This window comes from Delphinus delphis, chromosome 8 (assembly GCF_949987515.2).
Source record: "Delphinus delphis chromosome 8, mDelDel1.2, whole genome shotgun sequence".
In the NCBI taxonomy this organism is placed as follows: domain Eukaryota; kingdom Metazoa; phylum Chordata; class Mammalia; order Artiodactyla; family Delphinidae; genus Delphinus; species Delphinus delphis.
The window spans coordinates 18544441-18565362 of record NC_082690.1 but is presented as its reverse complement, the minus strand read 5'-3'; the positions used below and the strand labels follow the sequence as shown (position 1 = coordinate 18565362).

At 47.0% G+C, this 20922-nt stretch overlaps 1 long non-coding RNA gene across 2 annotated transcripts; it reads left to right on the top strand.

Annotated features, from left to right (window-relative positions):
• Positions 1-11881: 11881 nt before the first annotated feature.
• On the top strand, positions 11882-20551 carry LOC132428958 (uncharacterized). Of its 2 annotated transcripts, XR_009520262.1 has the most exons (5): positions 11882-12078; positions 15635-15791; positions 19368-19456; positions 20100-20154; positions 20432-20551. It is a non-coding gene; the product is annotated as an uncharacterized lncRNA (long non-coding RNA). The 2 variants fall into 2 exon arrangements; XR_009520261.1 differs by lacking the exons at positions 20100-20154; positions 20432-20551 and adding an exon at positions 19789-19873.
• The last annotated feature ends 371 nt before the right edge of the window (positions 20552-20922 follow it).

The window sequence follows — 20922 nt, the reverse complement described above, 5'->3', positions numbered from 1 at the left end:
CATTGTTCTCCGGGGGTGCGGGGAGACACAAAAGAAAGCACAGAGTAGATGCTCAATGACTTTGTTGAAATGAATTGAAGAAGGCATGAGGGCTGGGCACCAGCAAACAGAGGGGCGCTGGCTGGTTCCTTTAGCAGATACACTGCTCTCAGGAAGGAGTTCCTTAAGAAAGGGGCAAAAGAGGGCTTCCTTGGTGGCGCAGTGGTTGAGAGTCCGCCTGCTGATGCAGGGGACACGGGTTCCTGCCCCGGTCCAGGAAGATCCCACATGCCGTGGAGTGGCTGGGCCCGTGAGCCATGGCCGCTGAGCCTGCATGTCCGGAGCCTGTGCTCCGCAACGGGAGAGGCCACAACAGTGAGAGGCCCGTGTACTGCCAAAAAAAAAAAAAAAAAGGGGCAAAAGGAATTATTGATTGGGAGTTGCAAAACCACTTTGTCAGTTCTTTTAAAGAGAGAATTTCTTTCTCCTACGGAGACCGCAGTTAGCATGAGAAGGGCCAATGTACAAGGTTACACGCTGTGTCTGTCCCTGGCCCTTTGCTCGCTGACGGCTTCATAGCCTGTCTCACAACACGCTGCCTTCTCGCCCTGGATGCACCTCTCTCCCCCTGTGCCCCAGAAGGTCAGCAGGTTGTCTCTCACACTTTTGTCTGTTTCAGCTAACAGGTCTCTGACAGGCAGGGTCCTTCCTTACCAGGAGGACTGCCGTGGCCACAGCGAGGCTGCCTCTGTCCTACTTTGAGGGTCCTGAACTCACCAAGCGGAGCTGGGTCTGAGGACAGTGTGACCGCACACCAGGGTCTGGCTGCTAGGGAACCTGCTCAGATTTGGGAGGAGCAAATTTGAATCACAGATGCAAATTGCTTAACTTTCTGTCCTTCTCCATCTCTTCCTCATGTGAAAGGAAGAGAGAATTCGGAGCTGGTCTTTTCTAAGAAGGTGCTCCTGGTAAGCTAGCTCCCAGAGTCTGAGAACCAGAGTTCATCTGAAGCTTGGAATTCAGTTGCTCCAACAGTGGGGGGCTTTGCGGTAGGCTGGGGGAATTCTCTGGGGATTTGTAGCCCATGCTTTTCCCTGATTTGCAGTCACTGCCAATCTGGGAGTCTGAAATGTGTTGACAGCAGACATCCTTTGTGTTCTGACTATAGGAGCGATTTGTGGGTACCCTGCCTTTGTCTCTTCCATTGGCAGCCCGAGAACGAAGCAAACAGCAGAGGAGACAAGAGGGAAGGAAAGAAGGGGCTGATGGGTGTGTCAGAGTGAGGCCCAGAGTCCCTGTTTTCTCCTTTCCTCCTGCAAATGACCTCATTTATTATGGAAAAGGTTTAGATATTGAGTCATAACTTGCAAGAAGGAGAAACAGCCCAATCGATACCTCTCCAGAGCACCTGTGGAGGCGGACTGCTGCAGGTAGGGTGAAGAGGAAGCAGAGAGGGAGGAGGGGAGAGTAATTAGAAGATAATCTGGCTTAAGAAGTAGCTCTGGACCATCTGCGCTTTCATTAACCATGGAACATGCGCATCTAATCCCAATTAACTTCTGCCACCATCTCCAATCTCAGCTTCTCTGTTCACGCCAGTGACAAGACTTTAGCTGCAGGCCAACAGGCTGGGAAGACCCCACATTACCTAGGTGGGAACAACCAGAAGGGCCCTGCCTGCTGGGGCACTGGTGGTGGTGGAGACAAGGCAGAAGTAGCTGGGTTATTAAGTCAAGTCTTGCCCTGGCCTCCAGCTCTTCCCAGTGCAACTTTATCTGGGGAACTGGGCAGAATCTTTCTGCACTTGGCCCTTAGGCCTTACAGAGGGACTTTATCAACATTCCCAGAAGTGGAAGCCGCTGACAAGCTCTCTGTTTATGCACCAGAAAGCCATAGAGGATGGAGCCTTAACGCGCTGGCTGTGAAGGCCTATGCGTGAGCTTGGGTGATGTCCAAGGACTACTTCTTTGGGCCTCAGTTTCCTCTGCTGGACCAAGAGAGAATTTGATTAGGTGATCTACAACTGTGCTGTCCAATATGGTAGCCACTGGTGACGTGTGGCTATTTGAATTGAGATGAATTGAGATTAAATACAAAATTCAGCAGCTCAGTCACACTAGCCACATTTCACATGCTCAATAGCTACATGTGGCCACTGGCTGCTGCATCAGGCAGTGTAGGTATAGAACATTCCGTCACTGCAAAAAGTTCTGGTGGGCAGCGCTCACCCATAACATCTCTGGCAATTCTGCTATTGCGTTATTCTAGAATTGCCTGCTATCAAGAATCCCGTAGCATTAGTTCCTTTGCCCCCTTGAGTTTCCTCCCCACCAGCTGCTGTCATCTGCCACCACTTACACAACACAGCAATGCCCACACACACACACACACACACACACACACACACACACACACACACACGGCACACAATGCTTTCTTCCAATCAGGGCAGTGTTGAGAAATTTGATAGCCTGACTTGAGAACAACTGACTAATTGGGTGCACTCCTGACTTCTCCTTACATTTGAGGGACTTTCTTTGTCATGTAATTATTCATTGTACACCATTTCCTGAATGCCTACTACATGCCAGGTACTGTTCAGAGCACCAGTGGAATGTGGAGTTTGGGGATGACCCCTTATGACAGCGAAGTCCTTCGCGGTAGGAGGCATGGCCACCAGGAGCATCAACAACCCTCTAAGTGTCCACCTGTGGCCTTGCCCCTGAAGCGTTTGCATCGCACAAACAGCCCTCACTTTATAAACACTTGATATAAACAGATGGGGGCTGGGAGGAGTCGAGGAGGATGCGGTGTGATCAGCACTTGATTGGAGACCTGGGCAGCATGTTGTGGGGACAGAGCAGAGACAGTCACAGCTCCCCGCTCCCGGGGCCTCGATTTCCCCAGGTGAACAGAGGGCGGGCCTGGCCCTCTCCGAGGCCTCCTCGTGGCCGAGACCCTCTCTGCAGGAGTTGAGATGTCTGAGCACTCTTTGGAGGAAGAGCCTCGCTAGGTGCAAAATTCAGGCTGCACAGGTTTTTCTCCGTTTCCCAACTGTGCTGCCCTTTATTCTTTTAAATCCTGAGGCTTCCTGGAGGCTCCTTCCCTCCCCATACAGCTCTCCCTCCTTCCCGGCTGCATAGCCCCAGCCCAGCTCTTGTCATATTTCCTACTGGATCGGGTGTTTAATTAAAATCATAATTAAAATTGATCTCCTCATTAGCATGCACCTGCTCTGCCTCTCACATCCTCGCGTTCCATTATCCACTGAAGATGTCAGGGCTGACAGGCGACAGCCAGACCCCAGGCCAGCCCCCCTTGATGGGGTTGGCGGATGACAACATCTGGACAGAGAGGACTTTGGGGGAGAAGCTGCATCCATGGCAGAACAACACACGATTAGCGCCAGGTGGGCCCCCTGGGGAAAGGGCCGGCTGCTGGAGGCCTGCGCGCAGCTGGCTACATCTGTGGTCCCACCGGAAGGACTCCTTCCGCGTCCACCTTCCTACCCCTACTCTGTGTGTACGCACACACATATACACACACCGCATGCACGCCCCTCGGGGGATCTGTGACAAGTCAACAGACTTCTGGCCCTGGAGAGTCTTGGGGGTGAAACCAAGAAGGCCTCTGGTTTCCAGAGGTGAACCCCTGACGCGTCCTCAAGGAGCCTCCATCTGGGCTGTGATGAGCACTATCATGACCCTCGTCCAGGGGGCACCAGTGAGAGTGAGGCGAGCCACAGGGGTCAGGAGAGGAGCTGGCCTGAGCCTCCCAGCTTGAGGAGACCTGCAAAGAAATGCTGGGGTGTCAGGCGTGAGTGTGCAGTGCAGGGGTATGAACCCTATGGCTACTTGACTTCCTGCCTGGCCCCTCTCACCCATGGAAGGGGAAGGAGGCCCGGGAGGAGAAAGCCAGCAGGGCATGAACTCAGTGCAGGAATGGAAGCTCCACAAGAGCAGGGTATTTCTTTCTTTTTTTAATTTTTTTTTATTTTTAATTGTTGTTAAGAAAACATAACATAAAATTTACTATCTTAACTGTCTCTAAGTACAGTTCAGTAGTGTCAAATATATTCACATTATTGTACAACCAATCTTCAGAAGTTTTACATCTTGTAGAACTGATGCTCTGTATCCATTAAACAACAACTCTCCGTCCCCGCCTCCCCCAGCCCCTAGCATCCACCATTCTACTTTCTGTCTCTAGGAAGCTGACGACTCTAGGTGCCTCATGTAAGTATAATCATATGGTATTTGACTTTTTGTGACTGGCTTACTTCACTTAGCGTAATGTCCTCAAGGGTCATCCATGTTGTAACATGAATCAAAGTTTCTTTCCTTTTTTTAATTTTTTATTTTTTTAATTTTTATTTTATTTTTATTTATTTATTTATTTGTGGTACACAGGCCTCTCACTGTTGTGGCCTCTCTCATTGCGGAGCACAGGTTCCGGACACGCAGGCTCAGCGGCCATGGCTCACGGGCCCAGCCGCTCTGCGGCATGTGGGATCTTCCCGGACCGGGGCACAAACCCGTGTCCCCTGCATCGGCAGGCGGACTCTCAAACACTGCGCCACCAGGGAAGCCCTCTTTCCTTTATAAGATTGAATAATACTCCATTGTATGTAAATACCACATTTCGTTTATCCACCCATCTGTAGATGGATGGACACTTGGGTTGCTTCCACCTCTTGGCTGTTGTGAATGCGGCTGCTATGAGCATGCAAGCGCAAATATCTCTTCAAGATTCTGCTTTCGATTCTTTCAGATATACACGCAGAAGTAGAAGTGCAGGGATCATACGATAATTCTGTAACAAAGAAGAACAAACCTGACTCCACATTGGATCTGTTGCTTTAGCGCTAACCCTTGTGCGCTGTTGCCTGTGCTTAGTCATGCTGGCTCTGCACCTTTCTAAAAGAATGTTGCCTGTAGCCTGAAATATACAGGATAGCCCCTTCTCAAGCCTCTGACCTTTAAAGGTATAACACTTTCCCATTCATATAGAGATAAAAAGTTGCAGAACAGAGAATAACATTTGTCTTGTTGGAGGAACATTGTGACCAGATCTACATGGACAGTTGCAAGAACAAAGGATTCTGGTACCAAGAAATTGGCACCAACCAACCACATCCCCTCCCCTTGTAGTATAAAAGAAGCCTGAATTCTAACTCAGGTAAAATGGTTCTTTGGGATGCTAGACCCATCTTCTTGGTGTGCTGGATTTCTGAATAAAGTCGCTATCCCTTGCCCCAACAATTTGTCCCTCGATTTATTGGTCTGTCGTGTGTAAAGCGGTATAAGCTGGGACTCAGTAACAATTCTATCTTTAATTTTTGAGGAACCGCCATACTGTGTTCTATAGGGGCTATGCAATTTTACATTCCCACCAGCAGAGCCCAAGAGTTCTCATTTCTTAACATCCTCATCAACACTCATTTTCTGTTTTTGTTTGTTTGTTGGTTTTTCGTAATAGCCATCCTAATGGGTGTAAAGTGATTTCTCATTGTGGTTTTGATTTGCATTTCCCTAATGATTAGTGATGTTGAGCATCTTTTCATGTGCTTATTGGCCATTTGTATTTCCTCTTTGAAGAAATATCTATTCAAGTTCTTTGCCCATTTTTTAATCAGGTTATTTGTTTTGTTGTTGATGAGTGGGCAGGGCTTTTTATCTGTCTTGTTCTCTGCCGTATTCCTGGCACCTAAAACAGAACCTGGCATATTGCATGCACTCAGTTTCCTTACTGAACATTTGTTGAATTAGTGAGTACCTTTCATTTTCAGAAATCACTAAATGAAATGGGATTCTTCCAAAGGGGTGGTGAGGATATGGACGTGATATGAAATGTGATGTCTCACTTACTCCACCTTTTTGCAAATCCTGTGTGAGTTCTGTAATAGAAGCCTAGGTCAAATTGACCTCACATCTAAGGGAGTTTTGACCAAGGTGGACATCCTATAGTGAAGGAAATTTAGGCTTTGGGGTTAGACTTCAATTCGTATCCCAGAGCTCTGCTACTTACTGGCTATGTGGGCCTGTGCAAATTACCTCTGTAAGCCTCAGTTTGCATATACATAAAATGGGAATAAAAATACCTACCAGGGGCTTCCCTGGTGGCGCAGTGGTTGAGAGTCCGCCTGCCGATGCAGGGGACGTGGGTTCGTGCCCCGGTCCGGGAGGATCCCACATGCCCCGGAGCAGCTGGGCCTGTGAGCCATGGCCGCTGAGCCTGTGCGTCTGGAGCCTGTGCTCCGCAACGGGGGAGGCCACGGCGATGAGAGGCCCGCGTACTGAAAAAAAAAAAAAAACCTACCAAATAGGGTGGTCACAAGGAAGACATGGGGTAATAAGGTCCTGTAACTGATCATTCCCTTTCTTGCTCTTCTTCCCTGTGATTCTAAAACTCTGATTATAACATCCTACAAATGACCAGAACAACCAGGACTCACATTGTCCCTCGTGTTAAGCACGTGGTATCCGTTGATCGCTGTCTCTGTGTGAGATACCGCACTTAGGAGGGAGGAGCTCAGAAATGTGTGACGCACGGATGGGTCCTACCCCTGGAACAAGGCTGGGGGGCAGGTGAGCCGAGGCCAGAAGAAGACTGGAGTGACCCTGAGCTGGCTTTGCAGGAAAAGTTGGGCTTAGATAGGCCAAGACAGTGCCCTGAAGTGGCAAGGGCATGGCTTCAACATCAGGTTCCTGTCTTCAGACTTCCTCCTGCCCAGTGGAGGCCACCCAGGAGGTTTGAGCAGGGGAAAAGCCAGGTGAAAACTGGTGAGGGCTAGCTGGGCTGCAGAAGGAGGCATGGAAATTATCCAAGGATGCAAAGCCTCCTCGCAGTGAGGGGGTTCTTCCTCTGGCTGCTTAAATTCCTTCTGCTGGAACTGAAGTTTGTTTTCTCCTCTGCCGTCTTTGGGGGAAGGAGAGAATTGCTAATGACCTTCCTCCATTACCCGACATTGATTTGTGGGAGGGGAGCTCTGCCGTAGCTTGGTCTTCCTGCCTTTCCCTGTGCACATCCCTCTGGATGTACTAACAAGGGCTTAACCAGAGATGAATAAGTGCCAAGGCATTTTTAGTTTATAGTACTTCCCCAAACTTCCTCCTCCCTCTCCTTTCTCCCACCTCTCTACCTCCCCAGCCCCTGTCCTCGGGGGCTCAGGGCAGAGGTCACCCTCCTGGGGGAGACGATCCTCCAGTCCTGCCCCGGTGGGCTCACCTCTGCTCCTCCCTGGGAGCCGCCAGCAGGCAGCCTGGGAGCCCTGGGAAGTCAGGTCAAACGCAGACGATGTAGGAGCCGGAGCCAGCGGGAGGCAGGGTGTCCACCAGGGAGGTGATTAGCTCTGCGGCTCCTCTAATAATAATCTGTGAGGCTAACAAACAGCACAGAGGAGGCAGCGAGGGCAGGCTGTGCGCTGGCTGTCTCTGTCCTTGTTAAGGTTAGATGACGGGGGAGACCTTGTTAATTGCAGACTTACCCTGGTTACTACCGGCTCTCAGCCAACGAGCCACAGGAGGCAAAGCAAGGCTTAGTGGGGAGATTTGGAGCAGCTGATGCCTGCTGGGGTAGAGTTTCGTCCCTACCCTGGGGACCCAACTTGTGAGAAAGCCCTGGGATTCAAAAACTCAGCTCATGCATCGGTCAGTACTGGCTGGCTGCAATGTGTTCTATAGAACATTCAGAAGGAGTCCCGAATTTCATGTTTTTGAAAGACATGAGCTGAACCAACAAAGATGAGTCTCCCTCTCTCCCATCAGAGGACCCCCCGACACACACACACTCTCACACATACACACTTACACTCACACACACTTGGTTCTGAGCCTTCTGGTGTTCGATGGTCTATAAATATCCGTGGCATTGAATTAAACTTGAAATTGAACCCAGAGAGAAGGGGTGTGGCTCTTCTCCCTCTGGCTTCCCTGGCTCCTTTGCTGCTTGACCCTGTAGCTGCCTGGAACAAAGGACAACACAGAACGAGGTGGGAGGACCTGCCTCAGCTAGGGGGTGGCTGAGGCCATGAGCGGGCAGGAGCAAAGGAAATATAGGAGCCGGGCTGGCAGCCAGGGGTGGGACAACATAGACAAGACCCCAAGCTCAGCCTTCAAGGAAATGCAGGGTGGGAGCGTGGCCACAGCAAGAGCCCTGGTGAGCATCACACAGAACATGTCCAGGCTGGGCCCCATGAACAGAAGCCCAGAAGACTGAGTAGGGTGACGGAGGTGTGGGCAACTGGTTTGCCGAATGTCAATATGGGAAAATCTTAAAAAGCGCAGTTTTCTGAGGCTAGCCTCTGACAGAGAACAAGTGACTCTTAACCCCAGTAGACTGTAATTTAAAGACCCCAAAGGAGCTCCTAGAAATACGAAGCTTCATGGAGGATGCTGGAAAGAAAAGGGTAGAATTTCCTCCGTGTTGGGTGTATGTTTGTCTTCTGCCGAGAACTACCAACCAGTCTGTCTCTCATATCTGGACAGTGCATGGGGACAGCAGCCCTGGCTCTGAACTGCCCCATCTTCTCCAACTGTTAGAATTTTCTTTACTCCCCTGTCTTCCTGGTTGCCCTTCCCCTCTCCTCTACGGACTTCACGGCTGCCTGCGGTCGCCTGGAACCCACCCCTACCCTAGGCACCCGCTCTGGACGCCCCTCTAAGATCTGATCTGTGGTGGCAGGACTAGTAGCGGTGCCATGAGGTAAGAATGGTAATAATAATGAAGGAATGAATGACCATCTGTTAGGTCCTTATGATGTGCCAGGGCCCTGAGCTAAGTGCTTTATAATGCATTATTTCATGTAATACTTCTAACAATCTCATGAAGGATCATTTAATCATTTTATAAGACCTGATTCATAAAAGAAGAAACTGAGGCTCCGAGAGGTCACACGACTTGCCAGGGCCACTCAGATAGCAAGTTGCTGCGCTGGGATTCAGACTCTGAAGGGGACGTTCTTTCTTCTCCAGAGAGAACTGGGGAGCTGGGAAGGCAAAACCCCTGGTTCCTCCCTCTGTTGCTGTCGCAAGGGCTCAGGGTGCCCAGCCCCGTCTATTATCCCCCTTCCCCGCCTCCGATCCCTTCTGAGATGGCCAGAAGCAGGGTTTCTTCACCTCGGTGGACACCTGAAGACCCACCATTAGTGTTTGGACAGACTCTTTGTCTGTTTCATATGAAACTAATGAATAGAGACATTGGAGGAAGTCACTTTAATCCCTTGATCCCGTTTGTTGAGGGGAAAAAAAAGACAAACTCAGAAAGTGTTTCCTTCAAGGATGTCACAGAGTGGGGCCCTGTGTTCTTTCCTACAGTCGGCCCCCGAAGTAAGAGGCCCCAGGCAGAAGTTTCTCTGGAGCATTCAGTCAGCAGGAAGTCCCTCCTACAGGGCACCATGGCACTGCCCCTGGGGACCAGAGTCCCTTTAAGACCTTTCTCAACTTTTCCCAACCTCCTGCCCTGCTGGCCCTGCCCCAGCTCCTGAGTCATCATCAGCTCAGAGCTGGTGGGGTTGGGGAGGAGCTTCCCCCCGCCCCCCGCACCCCGCAGCCTTTCTACTCTGGGTTGGCTTCTGTAGTTCCCAGCTCCTGCTTAATAACCCTTCATGCTGTTCTGAGTGCCTTGTTGCTACCGATTCATTTAATCCTCCCAGTAATCTGGTAGGGTGTGCTCCATTCCCATTTTACTGATGGGCAAATGGAGGCACGGCAAGATTAGTGACTTCTTCAGGGGCACAGCCTGGAAGTGTTGCAGACAGATGTGACCCTCCATAACCGCATCCGCGGCGCAGACTCCTCCTTGTTTGTACGGATGCTGGGGACATTTAAAGTGACCTTTTCTTTTTTTTTTTTGGCAGGCTGGCCTAGGAAACTTTCTACTGTGAATAACGCTGATCTACATGCCAAGCTCCAAGCAGCTGACGTACTAATGAGCAGAGCTGTGGCCTGCCTGCTCTTTTGTGTCCCCCTCAGAACTTGAACAAAAGGCACACTCCATGGGTGTTGGGTAGGTGGTTGATTGGATTTTTACTGGCAGGAAGCTCCACTGGCTTCCACAGCTGCTGAGGTTGGAGAAGGAAAGGAGGGAGGAGGCGTGGTGGCCCACGGGAATGGGTCCCCCTATGAGCAGCTCAGTCCTGGGGTGTGTGCCACGCCTCTTCCTTGGGTAGAGTGCCAGGCAGACACTGTGGGTCCCTGTGAAGGTGGCAAAGCAGATGTGTTCCCATCCCCCTCTCAATCTAGTAGACCCTTCATTCCTCTTCTTCAGACAGGGAAGCTCTCCGCCCCGGGAATCTGCAGGATGAGCTGAACTGGACTTGCTTACAGGAGGGTAATCCGTAGGGCCAGCTGTGCTTACTTTTCTCGGGCTGCCGTGGGATGGAGCTCCGTGGATCTCCCGGGCCAGTAAGCGTTTGAAACCAAAGGAGGCTTGACTCCTGCCTCCCACCCGGGGAGGGAGGTCGGGCTGTAGAGAGAGATACACAGGTTAGTTCTAACAGGTGTCTGCTTTCTGCCTCCAGCTCAGGGTGCCCACACCTGCTGCTACGTGTCCAGGTACCCCTCCTGTTTGATCCCCACTGCGGGAGACTGGGGGTGGGGAGACCGGGGAAAGCTGGGAGGAGGGGAAGGAGATGTAACATACTGAGCCGAGAGCACTCAGGGAAATAAAGGATCTATTTTTTTTTCCATTTGTTCTCAGCAAACATTTGTCATTTAATTTCTTCCTAATTACACAATTACGTAATTATGTAGTATTAGTAAAATAAAGCCTAAAGACGTTTGAGTAAAGAATTACTTAAGTAAATAATGGCTGACTAAAGTAATTATTTCCGGGGTTTTCTTTTTTAAAGTAGAATTGGATGAAATTAGTCCAGGCATTGTTGCGGAGCTGAGTGCGAGTGGGGACTGTACAGCCGGGGGCCAGAGATAAGGCTCCCCTGGTCCTCCTGGGGTTTAGCTCCCAGCATCCTGGAACTTTCCTCCCTCTGTAGATGAGACTCTGATGGCAAATTCCAGCTCTGCTATTGGCTAGTGGCTTGGGAACTACCTTCCGTTTTGAGCCACACTGGGCCTGTCAGAAGGGCTTGTTCCTGTCCCAGTGGGAAAGGAGGAAGAGGATGAAGTTCAAGGCAGAAGGAAGTACTCAGTTACTGAGGGCTGTGCCTCGGCCTCCCCAGGTTTACGAAGAGGCAGCGAGACATGAGACCACCAGGTCCGTAAAGAGACCACCCCCCAGCTGCAGGGTGAGGGACTAGGTCCTGTGAAGTGCTGGGGGTTATATGGTGGCAGAGGTGGACGGAGGATCTCAGGGCTGCAAAGCTACGTGGAGACCTTATGTGGACAGGTCGCCCGGGGTCAGGTGCAGTTTGCCCTGGGCGTTTCCTTCTTGGCTTGCAGGGCTGCAGAAAACACAGTTTTCTTCAAGGTTGGCACTCAGCTCCCCTAAGCCCGGTAGACTTTGACCTGGCAGTGTGCTTAAGTGGGAAGGAAGCAGCCCTCCCAGAAGGGGCAGGGAGGCCTGGGATGAAGGGAGCTCTTGGATGGGGCTGGTGGTGACACTGCCAGAGCACATCCTGGATGCCTGGTTCAATCTGCCCTTGATGAGACCAGAGGTCAGCTCTCAAGACACGAGCCCCTTTTCTCCACACTTCAGAGTTTGGTGAAGGACTGACCCAGCAGCTTCTTATAGAAGGAGATTCCTGGGGGATCAGGCCGACCTGTGCTCCCTCCATCTTTCCCCTGTTCCCATCACTACAGTGCTTGCTCATCCTTCAGAAGACAGTCACTCATTCCTTTGATCTGGAGGGCTTGTCCCTCTCTGAAATCCTCCTAGTGCAATGGAGCCCCAGACAAGGTAAGTCCTTAAGACTTCTCAGCTTTCTCCTTAGGACAACTGAACCAATATATTCCTCCCCTGGAGCTGTGTTTTAGTTTCCTGAGGACTTGCAGTCCCTGCTGAGGCCCTGGGAAGCTGAGGTATATGTCACTGATCTTCTGTACTTCTGGTGCTGGTGGGTGTCAGACAGAGTTGGGGATCACGCCGCCCTGCCTGCTGCAAATCTCTGAGAGCTCGAAGGAGACCAGCTTGAACATGAAGCAGGTAAGCCTTCTCAGCCTTCTCACTGGGGTCATGGCTTTGGGCCTGTGACTGGCAGTTCATTGACACCAGCATCCTTTGAGACAGGAACATAGAAGAGGCTTCTGGAAAGTTACTGAAGCCACGGGAGAGTATTGGAAAGGAATGCTGACACAGTCCTTCAGGCCAAAAACTGTAAGGTGGGTTAAAAACATCAGTTTTTCTTGAGTGGTTTATCTGTTGCTCATTGAGCTACAAATATTTGGAAGTATTTAGTAAAGTTGAAGACACATTGCCCTACAACTGGGCAACTGTACTCCAGGCACAGGCTCTAATAATAAACAACCTAAACAATCTAAATTTCTATGAACAAGAGAATGAAATGAATAAGTTGAGTAAGTTGTGAAATCCTCATTGAATAGAGTTATTTTCAGCAATAAAAATGAAGTAGAACTACATGTATCAACATGGATGACTCTATGAGACACCATGGAGCTAAAAAAGCATGTTGCAGAAGAGTGTATACACTGTGATACCACTTATAAGAGCTGTAAGCTATGCAAAACCAAGCCATGTACTGTTTATGAATGATACATAGGGATATAGACACCAAATTCAAAGATGGTCAACTTTAGGAGCATGGGAATAGGGAGTGGGAGGGAGGGTTGGGAGGAAGGAGCTGCAGTACGTGGGCATCCAACCTTATTGGTCATGTTTTATTTTTGATGCTGGGATATGGGCACAAGGGTATTTATCATACTATTCCTTAAATTTTCTGAGTGGTTGAGATATTTTCAGAAATATTTTACAGTATTAAGAAATAAAAATGTGAAAATCCAAACAACTAAGGACCCCCTTGGCTTTCCTCAGAAGTGCCAGGACGTGGTGTGTGTGTGTGTGTGTGTGTGTGTGCGTGTGTGTATGGTGTGTACATCCATGTATGTGAGTCTGAGATGGCAGAGGTGGGTGGTGAATAGTTGGGGTGAAGAGCAGTGGAGAAGACCTCAGATAGACAGGGTCATAGCTGGCTGCTGGGAAGTTTTCTGGGTTGAAAACTTATTCAGTAAAGTTCCTCTCTTCACATAATATTTGCCTACGTGAGAAGCTAAATATTCATTGAGTAATTAGCCAGTTCAAATTTGTGGTATGAAAAGACAATTCTTTCTAATTATAGGGATGTCAGTTAAAAGATGCCACACTAGGATGCCATTCACTGCCAAGACAGCCTTAATAAAATTCTCACTGTGATTTAGATTCAAAAAGGTTAAAAAAAAAAAAAGACACCATTATTTTTGATAATTAAATATTTACCAGAGCTGAGAAAATAAGTCACACTAATGTTTCAGGCTAATCAAAAGCTCTTAAAAAAAAGCTCCAGTAAAGATATTTGTTGCTCTCACAGCTCTGCTGCCAGGTTCACAGATTTTCTGGCTAACGCCAGCATCATGGCCGACTCTCCTGGAGGGTCTGACGGGCAGTCCTTACACATCCATCCCTCCTGGAGACATTATCTAATTTACAGTTACTTTTCTGCTTTGTAATTTTACATAGGCTCACTGTTGTCTGCTCCCTCCCCCCAGTTAGATTCTAAGTGACATGAGTACAGAGCTGTGTCTTTTTAAGGGGGTGGAGGTAGGGATGGGAGGGGAGGTATGTCATCTCTAATCCAGTTCTCTCTGTAAGGGAAGCTCAATAATGAATTGAGCTTGGCAAATAATTAATGCGATAGAAATTGTACCCTGACTTGAAATTTAGCTCCAGTACTCCCTGGCTGTGAGCCATTGGACAAGTGACTTTAACCGCTCTCAGTGTCAGTTTTGTTTCTGTAAAATGGGGATATTACACAACTACCTTAAAGGATTATTTTTCTTTTTTATTGCAGTATAGTTGATTTACGATCTTCTGTTAATTTCTGCCATAGAGCAAACCGATTCAGTTATATATACGTTCTTTTTTTTACATTCTTTTCCATTATGGTTTATCGTAGGATATTGAATATAATTCTCTGTGCTATACTGTAGGACCTTGTTGTTTATCCATTTTATATATAATAGCTTGCATCTGCTCACCCCACCTCCCACTCCATCCCTCCCCCAGCCACCTCTCCCTTGGCAACCACAAGTCTGTTCTCTATGTCCGTGAGTCTATTTCTGTTTCATAGATAGGTTCATTTGTGTCATATTTTAGATTCCACATATAAGTGATATCATATGATATTTGTCTTTCTCTGTCTGATTTACTTCACTTAGTATGATAATCTCTAGGTCCGTCCAAGATTAAGGTAATTTAAACCCATCTCTTCTTATAGTAGACTTGCGGGCATTGTCTACTCATTTCTGTCTTTACTTCTATGACCTGCTACCCCTCCCTCTGTGGGCAGAGATCAGCATGGGCTCCACCCTTTCCCCCCTCAGCTCCTGGTTTTCTCAGGATATGCTCCCATGACCATAGCTGCTTGGTCCAGGGACGGTAGCTGACCCAGGCTGGGCCAATCTGAGCTTTCCCAGGATTTTGAATTAAGAACTGAGGAAGCTAGTCAGACCATGTCTGCTTAAAGATACAGTAAATAGGAGACAGCCTAATTGTAGTATATCAGTTAAGATTGGATTTTGCTGCATTTAACTGAAACTCCCATCCCACCCATGCCACAAAAAAGCACAACTAAACAAAAATAGTAATTAAATAAAATAGACATATATGTTGCTCTTCTGTAAAAACAGTCCAGAAGTAGGCAGTGCAGGGCCAGCTGAGGGCTCCAAGGTCAGGCTCCGATCTTTCTGCTTCTCCATCTTCAGGGCAGTTTCCAGCCTCTGAGTTACCTCCTGTTCCAGTAAGGGTGCAGGAACTTCAGTGGTCTTATTTGCATTTCAGGAGGTTGGAAGGACAAAAGGGAGAAAAAAGCATGGCTCTCATTTTTTTAGAAGGCCTAACTCTTCTCCTCACATCTCATTGACCCAAACCTAGTCACCTGGCCAAACCTAGCTGCAAAGATAGCTGGGAAATGTAATCTTTTAGCTGGGAACCATTGCTGCCCAATAAAACTGGGGTTCTAAGGAGGAAAGGAGGAATACATGTTGTACTAGGCTCCCAGTAATCTCTGCTCCTTGGAGTAATTCTGCCACATAGACGAAGCTGGTCTGTTGTCACATCTCTATATTTCCCATGGCTTGGTTATTTAATCTTAGCTCTGATTATGGGAGATACTCAGGATCCTTTTAATAAATTCCTTCTTTTCTTTCTTTCATTAGAAAAAGTGTCAGTCACAGCCACAAGGGTCCTGCTATTCCTCTCCTTTAAGACCCCTTTACAGCTCCCTGTGACACTGGAGGGACTCTAACAGCCATTGTAGGTTTATTGGTTACTTTAACTAGAGGACTGGCTCCCATGTGCGTTCACTGTGAGAAGGTTGTGGTGCTCTGCTCTCTGCGTTACTCTCTGCCTCTTTGGTTCTAAATCCAAGACTCTGGCTCTCTCCTTGGTTCTGGGTCCCAGAACATTGCAGAGAGCTTGGAGTTGGTTTCTGCTTTCTTGTTTCTTCGAGTGTTGTCTGAAATCACTGTTGTTTCTCTTCTCCACTTAGAAGCACTGGGAGAGAATATGAGCTCCAATGACTCAGCTATACAACTGCTTCCTCTCCTCCTGCCTGGCAAGACCCCAGGAGAGGTTTCCAAGACATTGGTCTGTCTGCGGGGTTGTGCCAGGACCCAGCACACCCTCTTATATCGGCAGAGAGCAAGGTAAGAATAAGGAGAAGAGGCTTTCCTTAGCACTTCTCTGGAGAGTCACTTATACCACAATTCCAGTGACTTCTAGCCTGGGGGTTCAGTTGACCTTGGGAGAGCCTGGAGGTGTGCTTTGGGAGGAGGGCTAGGCATCCTGAAGATTATTTTTTGACAAATGGGAACTGCATAGAAACAGGGCCCATTCCACCCCACCCCCACGCCCCATCCCAGGGCGGCTGGAGGTGGAGCTCAGAGCTGATCATGGGATTTGCAAGGGCAGGTCATTGTGGTTAGCTGATGGGCATTTGAGAGTGCATTTTGTGCTGAGTCTGTGGGTAAAACATACTTCTCTATGAGGGGATTTTATTGCTGCAATGAACCTCATCTGTGAGTCAGAAGGTCATCCTCTGCAGCAACCATGTGACTGGGAATCACAGAGAAGAGGAATCGAAGGGCCTCCAAAACTAATTTATTAGTGCTCAATTATTGAGCACTCGTTACCGGCAAGTACCATGCTAAGAGTAGGTATTATCTTATGTCATTTTTCTCTAACCCTCTGAATTCGGTAATGTTAACACTCCAGTTTAGCAGATGGAAAAACTGAGGCTTGGAGTCATCCATCATGTTGTCAGAGCTGGGATTCAAATTCAGCGTCTGATCATTCCAATCTTCTCCTCCTACTCACCACACTCTACCACCTTCTGCAGCATTTACTGAAGGTCCCCACTGTGCCTAAGCTGGTTTCTAGATGCCACAGGCAGGACTGGATCAATATAGAGGCTGCCGTAACCATCTCCAGGAGGCCCGTTTCCCACCTCCCTTACCATTAGGTTCCTGCGTGTCATCATCACGCAGAGCTACTACTGAGCAATTCGATGGAAATATAATACAAGCCGCATATGTATTTTTACGTGTTTTATTAGGTACATTAAAAGAAACCAAAAGGAATAGGTGTCACTGTAGCTCATGCTATCTGCATAAAATATTTTGAAAATCACATTACGGTGGCATATCAGTGCCTAGAAAATAAAATCATTCCAACTGAATCAATCCATTGACACTGACACAACCAGTGTTGTTTTTATTTATTTATTTTTATCTTTTATTTTTTCATTGAAATAGAGTTGATTTACAATATTGTGTTAGTTTCAGGTGTACAGCAAAGTGATTCAGTTATACATACATATATTTATATCAATTCTTTTTCAGATTCTTTTCCATTATAGGTTATTACAAGATATTGAGCATAGCTCCCTGTGCTATACCGTAGGTCCTTATTGTTTATCTATTTTATATATAGTTGTATGTATATGTTAATCCCAAACTCCTAATTTATCTCTCTCCCGCTTTGTGCTGTGTTTTCAGTACAAGAAATGACACACGTTGCTGATACATGTACTACAGTACAACAGTGATATCTCACAGGATACGATGGTTAAAGTGAAATGGGCTTCTATCAAAACAATAAAAGCGTGTCTAATGCCAAAATATTTTACACTGCTTCTGCTTTTTAACTTAAATTAAACAAAATTAAAAATTCAGTTTTTGGTAGCATTAGCCAGATTTCACGTGCTCAGTAGCCAAGCATGGCTAATAGCTACCATTTCAGACAGTTCAGGTCTAGCACCTAATTGAAATTTTTCATGATGCAAATGCACTTAATGCATCCTGAACAGAGAGAAGACATATCAGGCTGGAGGAGGGCATCTGTACAGAAGAGAAGCGGAGAATGAGGCTGGAATGATGCGGGGGCCCATGGGAAAGGGCCACTGTCAGTTTCTGAAAGAGGATAATGCAGTGGGAATGGTAATTTAAGAAGATTAACCTGGATGCATTAGACAGAATGGGTTGCGAGGACACAGATTAGAGGCAGGACCATCACATTATGGGGAAGGGGAGATGACAAAGCTGTGAACTACAGTGAGAGTTACCAGAAAAGGAAAAAAAGATATGTCTGAGAAACATTATGAAGAGTTACTATGAAAAGACGACCTCTTCAATAAATAGCGTTGGGAAAACTGGGCAGCTACATGCAAAAGAATCAAATTGGACTGCTTTCTCATACCATATACAAAAATAAGCTCAAAATGGATTAAAAACTTACATGTAAGACCTGAAACCATAAAACTCGTAGAAGAAAACACAGGCAGTATGCTCTTTGACATTGGTCTTAGCCATTTTTTTTTAAAATATATGTCTCCTTGGGCAAGGGAAACAAAAGCAAAAATAAACAAATGGGACTACATCAAACTAAAAACCTTTTGCACAGTGAAGGAAACTATCAACAAAATGAAAAGCAGCCTGCTGAATGGGAGAAAGATATTTGCAAACAATGATAAGAGGTTAATATCCAAAATATACAAAGAACTCACACAACCCAACATCAAAAAAACAAACAACCTGATTAAATATTGGGCAGAGGACCCAAATAGTTTTCCAAAGGAGACATTTAGATGACCAACAGACACATGAAAAAATATTCAACATCACAAATTATAAGGCAAATGCAAATCAAAACCACATTGAGGGCTACCCTGGTGGCGCAGTGGTCAAGAATCCGCCTGCCAACGGAGGGGACACAGGTTTGAGCCCTGGTCCAGGAAGATCCCACATCCCGCGGAGCAACTAAGCCCAGGCGCCACAACTACTGAATCTGTGCTCTAGAGCCCATGAACCACAGCTACTGAGCCCGCGTGCTACAACTACTGAAGCCCGTGCACCTAGAGCCAGTGCTCTGCAACAAGAGAAGCCACCGCAATGAGAAGCCCACGCATGGCAATGAAGAGTAGCCCCAGCTCGCCACAACTAGAGAAAGCCCGCATGCAGCAATGAAGACCCAATGCAGCCAAAAATAAAAAATAAATAAATTTATTTAAAAAAAAAAACACGTTGAGATACCACTTCACATTTATGAGAATGTCTATTATCAAAAAGACAACAAATAAGTGTTGGCAAGAATGTGGAGAAAAGGGAACCCTTGTACACTTATTGGTAGGATAGTAAATTGGTGCAATCACTATAAAAACCAGTATGGAGGTTCCTAAAAAAAAATTGAAAATGGAATTACCATATGATCAAGCAAATCTACTTCTGGGTATTTTCCCAAAGAAAACAAAAGACTAATTTGAAAAAATATATGCACCCCAATGTTCAGTGCAGCATTATTTACAATAGCCAAGATATGGAAGCAACATAAAGGCCCATCAATAGAAAAATGGGTAAAAAAGATGTGGTGTATATATACAATGGAATATTACTCAGCCATAATAATGAAATCTTGCCATTTGCAACAACATGGATGGACCTAGAGGGTATTATGTTAAGTGAGATAAGTCAGACAAAGTTAAACACTGTATGATATCACTTATATGTGGAATCTAAAAAATAAAAACAGGAGAAAAACCATAACAAAACATAAACAGACTCAGAGATACAGGTTGCTGCTGTGGATGATGGGGGAATAAGTGAAATAAATGGAAGGGATTGGGAGGTACAAACTTCCAGTTATAAAATAAATAATGAATAAATAAATGTAATGTACAGCATGGGAAATACAGTTAATAATATACTAATAACTTTGTATGGTTACAGATGGTGGCTGGAACTGGTCATGGTGATCATTTTGGAATAGATGAGAGTGTCAAATCACTATGTTGGGCACCTGAAATTAATATAATATTGTAAGTCAATTATACTTCAAAAATAAAAGGGTTACTATGGGTCAGTGGTTGGATGCATAAGGGGAACAAGAAAGGGGGAGAGTTGACGATGACCCTGAAGTTTTGAGCCTCAGACAATAGAAAATGTTAATACCACTGATAGGAATGAAGTCAGGAGGGAAAGCAGGCTGGGGCCAGGGTGGGAGGAGATAGCCGATGAGTTCAATTTTGTACAGACTGGGTTTGCCCTAATTCCTTCCATTATCTCTCCTCTTTACCCCTCCTCCTCTCTCCTCCCTCTTACCTTTCCCTTCCTTCCCTCCTTTTCCTGTCTCTTTCTTCTCTTGAAATAGATTAATTGAGCACCCATCATGTGCTAGAGACAAAGAAGTTTAACAGACATTTTCCAGGCCTGATGAAGGACCATTGAGAGGGTGGTGATACTTCATCAAAGACAACAAAATAAAATTTCCCTCTTATTTACTTCTGCTGTACCTGGCATACCTGTTGGAATTTGGCCTGGGATGGGGAGTGGAGGCGGCAGGATGAAAGGAGTTTAAAAATTGTTCATGTTTCTTAAGCATTTAATATGGGTCAGGCACAGTTCTAAACATTTCACTGTGAGTTAGCATCACAATGAAGAGCATTATTTCCCCCTTGACAGGTAAGAAAAATGAGGCACAGAGAGATAAAGTCACTTACCTAAGGAAGCACAACTGGTAAGTGGTAGGCGGGATTTGACTCCTACAATTTTTGTTGAATATTCACTGTGAGTTGGTAAAAAGTGTCAGTCACCTTGCTGTGGGCTGATTTTTGCATCCTCCCCAAATTCCTTTGTTGAAGCCCTAACCCCCAATGTGATAGTAATATTTGGACGTGGGGCCTTTGGGAGGTAATAATGTTTAGATGAGGTCATGAGGGTGAGACCCTCTTGATGGGATTAGTGCCCTTATAAGAAGAAGAAGACAGAGAGACCCTACTCTGTCCATGCACAAGCACCAAAGAAGGGCCGTGAGAGCACACAGCAAGAAGGCGGCCGTCTGCAAGCCAGGAAGAGGACCTTCAGCAGGAACTGAATCTGCCCACACCTTGATCTTGGACTGCCCAGTCTCCAGAACTGAGAGGAATAAATGTCTGTTGTTTAAGGCACCCAGTCTATGGTGTTTTGTTAAAGCAGCCTGAGCTAACTAAGACGTCATACCACAGGGGTGCCTTGCGTTTCCAGCCCTTTCTGAAGGGCAGGATTTTCACAGGGTGGGTGGCTCCTGTGAAGCCTCTGGGAGGTTTTTCCTTCCACAGGTGGGGCTGGTGACCAGTAGGAGTTTGTGCAGAAAGCAAAGGACTGACCACCATCCTCCTCCCAGCCGAGAGAGAGGTCAGATGGGGGATGCTCTCTTCCAGCACCTCTCCTTATTGTTAGTCGAGTGACTCCTCCTAGGGATCTGGTATTCTGCTCTGAATGCTTTGTTTTGATGGTGTTTTTCTAA